This window comes from Pistacia vera, unplaced genomic scaffold (genome assembly GCF_008641045.1).
Source record: "Pistacia vera cultivar Batoury unplaced genomic scaffold, PisVer_v2 Contig117, whole genome shotgun sequence".
NCBI lineage: Eukaryota > Viridiplantae > Streptophyta > Magnoliopsida > Sapindales > Anacardiaceae > Pistacia > Pistacia vera.
In genome coordinates, this window is record NW_022195215.1 from 2,435,923 (window position 1) to 2,441,894 (window position 5,972).

At 36.4% G+C, this 5,972-nt stretch overlaps 1 pseudogene; it reads left to right on the forward strand.

The window, feature by feature from the left end:
- Window positions 1-431: 431 nt before the first annotated feature.
- LOC116107241 lies at window positions 432-2,659 on the forward strand (annotated as a pseudogene).
- The last annotated feature ends 3,313 nt before the right edge of the window (window positions 2,660-5,972 follow it).

Consider the following 5,972-nt stretch of genomic DNA (forward strand, 5'->3'; position numbering starts at 1 on the left):
CACTTGGTAGTCAGCTCCATCATCACCTCTTATCCAAGTTGGGAGTGTTGAATCTTTATCACTCACCACCTTGAGGGGGGTATTGAAGAATACATGTCAGCTACACTTCAGCTCTACTTCAGCTCAGCTTATAGCTTTCATTAGTATTGTTTTAGTTAAATATTGTTTTGGTTAAATATAACTATAGTTAACTAAATTAGTTGAGTTGGTTAGACTTTACTTTCACTTAAAAGGCACTGTACAAAACTTTGTGTATCGATACAATTGAGGAATTCTTCTTCTTCTTCCTACAACTTTCCTCTCTATCAAAAACTTTTAGAACACATGCACTTCATTTCAGTCTCTCATTCTCAAAGCTCTTAAAACATAGAACTTCTCTATCTACGTATATCTATCTCCCTTTTTCTTAATCTATCACTTTCCTTTTCGCATTACAATCTCACATCATGGAAAGTCCAAAAACGCCCCTACAACCTCCAACTTATGGTAACCTAATAACTGTTCTGAGCATTGATGGAGGTGGGATTAGAGTTAGAGGCATTATCCCAGCAACTATCATTACCTTCTTAGAGTCCGAGCTTCAGGTAGAAAAAATAGTTTACATGCAATACTGGGATAATTTTCTTTTTTATTTATCCCCTACCCTAACCTCCACTCCAAAAATATATTCTTATTATTTACCCATATATACTACATAGTCTTTTATATGTACATAGTACTCTTCTTTACCCAATTCTTGAGAGTAGAAAGCAATGATCTTTAGCTGAATCTGTATGCATAAGAAAACAGAGTCAAAACCATATATATATATATAAGTGTTAATTTTACGTACACTTGTTTGTGTTTATGTCCTGATACTAAGCGTTTGTTTGGTTACCAACAGAAACTGGACGGCGAGGAAGCAAGACTTGCAGATTATTTTGATGTAATTGCAGGGACTAGCACTGGCGGCCTCGTGACCGCCATGCTAACAGCCCCAAATGAGCAGAACAGCCCTCTATTTGCAGCCAAGGATATCAAGGACTTCTATCTAACTCACTGCCCTAAAATTTTTCCCCAAGATAGGTAAAAGTCTTAACTTTTAAAAATCTTGTCATAATGAATTATGACCTGGACGTCATGACTGATATCTGTTCTCATCGAACTGTTAATAATAATTGCCGTTAAACTTCCATTACATGACAGTTATCCCTTTGCTCCTGCTACAAAGCTGCTCAAATCTTTGACTGGACCAAAATATGATGGTAAATATCTACATAATCTCGTGAAGGAGATGTTAGGAGATAAAAGACTGCACCAGACGTTGACAAATGTTGTGATTCCAACTTTTGACATCAGGAAACTCCAACCAACCATCTTCTCTAGCTATGAGGTTCGTTTATGCCTCTATTTCCGCCCTCGTGCTATTTTTTTTTTCCAAAGAAGCTGAATTAGAATAACCATTTTAACAATTCACAGATCATGCGTTCTCATACTATATATATGTGTCTCTGTGGTTTAGGTGGCTAAAAATCCAAGTATTAATGCCTTACTTTCGGATATCTGCATTGGAACATCAGCTGCCCCAACCTATCTCCCAGCACATTACTTCGAAACCAAAGATTCAACAGGGAAAGTGAGAGAATTTGATCTCGTTGATGGTGGTGTAGCTGCTAATAATCCGGTATATATCATAGATTTGATCTTAAAATTTGAATATTTTGAAATTTTATGGCAAGTTGTTAATTAAGAAATTTTATTCATTTTTTTCTATATTTTCAGACTTTAGTTGCAATCAGTGAAGTGACCAAAGAAATCACCCGGGGGAGCTCAGACTTCTTTCCTATAAAGCCAACGGACTATGGTCGGTTTCTGGTTATATCAATAGGGACTGGCTCACCAAAGACCGAGGAGAAGTACGATGCCCTTAAAGCGGCTAAGTGGGGAATTTTAGGGTGGTTAACAAGTGAAAGTTCCACTCCATTAATCGATGTATTTACCCAATCCAGCGGCGACATGGTTGATTTTCAATTTCTGCAGTTTTTAAAGCCCTTCATTCTGAAGAAAATTATCTACGAATTCAGGTTATTAAAGATCCACGTTCATATTGCTACTGCAATCAGAGTCCCAAACTGGTTTTTTGATTAGGTTCATCTGATAACTAATCTAATTTACGTGTTATATTTGTTTATCTTGTAAATTTCAGGATGATACTCCAATTGGAGACGAGTCTTCAGTGGATATTGCCACCAAATCAAACTTGGAGAATCTTGTAAAAATTGGTGAAAGACTGTTGAAGAAACCAATTATAAAGGTGAATCTGGAGACAGGAGTCTGTGAGCCTACTACTTGGGGCACAAATGAAAAGGCTCTCAAAAGGTGTATATATATATATATAATTAATTTTATATACCTATCATAAGCTAGCGAAGGTTTTGTATACTAATTCCTTACGTTTTAATTATTTATATAGAGTAGCAGAAGTACTTTCAAGGGAAAAGCGGACTCGTGACATGAGATCACCACATGGCCCAAGGGGTGCAACCCGGAAATATTGAACAATAGTGTGAAACAAATAATAATTATATTCATTTTTTTAATCGTTGCCTAAGGCTGATTATTGTCCTTGTTACTAATTATTCTTTTTCATCCGATTTAATATAAAATTCGTTCCATCAGTTTGAATGCAAATTGATCTTGTTAATTTCAAACATGCTCCTTGTTGTTGGACAAATGCGCTGCCCTTTTTAGCTCAAATAATAAAGAGTCAAAACACTATCGTTTAGAGTGTAAAAGTCCACTGAAAATCTATATATGTAAAACAGTAGCTACTGTACTTTGTAATTAACGAAAAGTGCAGTAAGAAAATGTATCTTCTCTACTCCTACTCTCTCTCTCTGTTTTCAATTTTCTTTTCAATTTTCTGCTTTTCAATTGCAAAGTTACATGGTATCAGAGCCGTGACTTGCGTCAATGGTGAATTCTAGAAAATCCTTTGATGTGCTCAATGACTCAAACGAGATTTTGACGCAACAAGCAAATCGAGCTACTCCAACTCTTGCTACTAGCCTTCAAGTCATAAATCCGAAGCTAACTCAAAGTAATTACCCTTTTTGAAGCTCTCAGGTGCTGTCCACAGTTGGCTCTCATGAACTTGAAGATTGTCTACCTAGTAGGGTTTCCCGTCCCTCACCTCTTATAATCTCTGATTCAACAATTGAGCATGAGTTAGGTCAATCTAGTGGTGAAGTTAGGGCAAGTAGTGTTTCAGCTAATGAACAATTGAATCCTGCATATATAATGTGGAAAAGAACTGATAAGTTCTTAGTTAGTTGGTTATTGGCATCGATTTCAGAAAGCATGTTTAGGTATGTGTCAAAATGTAAAAGCTCCACTGAGATATGGTTTGCGTTAGAACATGAGTTCATTACTGATTCAAAGGCTAGAGTATTATATCTCAAGAATTTACTTCAGACAACACAAAAAGGAAATTTAAATGTAGAAGATTATGTGAAAAAGATGAAGGAAATCTCAGAGAGTCTGTCTGCTAGTGAACTGATAATCACTGATGAAGATTTACTACAGTATATATTAGATGGACTTGGTCCTGAGTTCGATGCTGTGGTAGTGAACTTAACCTCAAGAATTGAGTCGAAGTATGATTCTGTTACACTGCAAGAAGCCACATTTTTGTTGCAAAAATATGAACTTAGACTTGACAAGTTCAATGCTGTTGATCTATACAATTGTTTAGCCTACATAGCTTCTAGTTGTTCAAACAATGTACCAAATATTTCTTCCAAACCAGATCTAGTTAGTCAACAATCTGACAATATAACTGGACCATGTTATACAGCACCTCCCACTCTGATGTCTCTTGGTAATCCTCATTACCCTCAATATCCCATAATACCTAACTCTCAATCTATCCCTCAAACCTATAATCAGCCTTTGTATAACAACAGACTACCTTACTTTAGGGGAGTATCATATGGTAGAGGAAGAGGACGTAATGCTGGAAGGGGAAAATTAGTTTGTCAGTTATGCAGTAAAGCAGGGCATTCAGCTAGGCAGTGTTATCAGAGGTATAACTCTGCTTTTACTGGTCTGTCTCAGAATCCTTTGGCTACCCATCACAACCACCTAGTTCATATCATGAAGGATTGTCATCTCAGCCACATAACAATTAGCACTTGTACAACTATCATCAATACAAAAGTGGTGGCAATCATTACCCATCCAGCATTCCTTAGTTTAATGGTCCTGCAGGAGGCTTTTATTGTCCATCAACTTATCCACAACCAGCTTAAAATACTCAAGTTGGCACTCAACATGGGAACTTCAACAGTGGCATAAATCCATCAGCTTATTCACAACCAGCTTATAATACTCAAGTTGGTACTCAACATGGGAACTTTAACAATGGCTTAAATCATTCTAACAATGTGGCTGCTACTGCTTATAATGTTCCTAGTCAGTAGATAACTGGTCAGAATCAAGCACATTTCGTGGCTGTGGGTTCCAATTTTCACTCAGCACAACCTTTTCAACCTTCTTCAGTGCAGTCTTCTCCACAAGCACAACAGCAATTTGCAGTGCCTATATCTCTTACACCCACTGATCCAGTGTGGTACATGGATTTAGGGGCAACTGATCATGTCACTTCAGACCTCAGTCATCTCAATGTCAGCAAAAACTACAGTGGAGTGGATCAACTTCAGGTTGGAAATGGTGAGTACCTTAATATTTCTCATACTGGCCATTCTTTTCTACCTAGTACCTTTCATTAAAAATCTTTGCATCTAAAAAACATTCTTTGTGTCCCTAAGATTACAAAAAACCTATTAAGCATCTCTAAGTTTACTAAAGATAACAACATTATTGTTGAATTTGATGCTCACTGTTGTGTTGTCAAGGACAAATTTACAAGAGCAATCCTGCTGCAAGGGGATCTTAAAGGGGGCCTATACCAGCTGAATTCTTCTTCCAACAAGCCTTCTCTTCATATGTCATCCCCAAATAATTTGTCTTCCCATATAGCCTTTGTTAGTTCTATTAAAAAATATGTGTCTCAACTGTCAAATACTTGTAATGACATTAGGTTTTCAGTCCAGTTAAATGAAGGTCAGTTTAATAATACAAGTCAGTTCTATAATAAAGGTTAGTCATCTTCAAGTCAGATTTTCTCTGATCTCAATGACAATGTTGATAAGGTCTCTCATGTTTTAAATTAATAGCACTTGTACATCTCTTGTTACTGAAAATTGTTAATCTACTACTTGCTTGAAAAATAATAAAATTTCTGATTCTGCCAATAGTTATGTCTCTAAAATAGTTTTTCTAACTAATAATTCTGATCATAAAAACCATAATCCTGATGTTCATTGTTTAATTGCTAACACACATTGAGGAATACATGCTTTGGCACAAATGATTAGGACATCCCATTCACAAATTCAACATCATATTAACTGATTTGCTTTTAAAATTTCCATAAAAAATTAGGACCTCTGTCAGCTCCAATGTTACCTACTATGATGCTTGCCATTAGGAAAATTACATCAGTCTAGCTTTCCAACATCACAATCTCATGCCATAGCTCCATTAGAACTAATTCATCGTGATGTTTGGGGCTCTGCCCCTTGTACCTCAGTAGAAGGTTTTAAATACATGTGCAATTTTTGGATGATTATAGTAGATTTACATGGTTGTTTCCTCTTAAGACCAAAGCTGAAGTTAAATCAGTTTTTATTAATTTCAGCATCTTGCTGAAAGACAATTTGGATGTAAATTAAAAACTCTACAGACTGATCAAGGTGGGGAATACAAAGCCCTTTTACCATACTTAGTTGATCAAGGTATTCAGGTTAGACAGTCTTTGTCTTAGTCACCAACAAACGGTAGGAGTGAGAGGAAACATAGACATATTGTAGAGTCTGGTCTTACACTATTGACCCATGCATCTTGCCACTGCAATACTGGTGGCTAGCTTT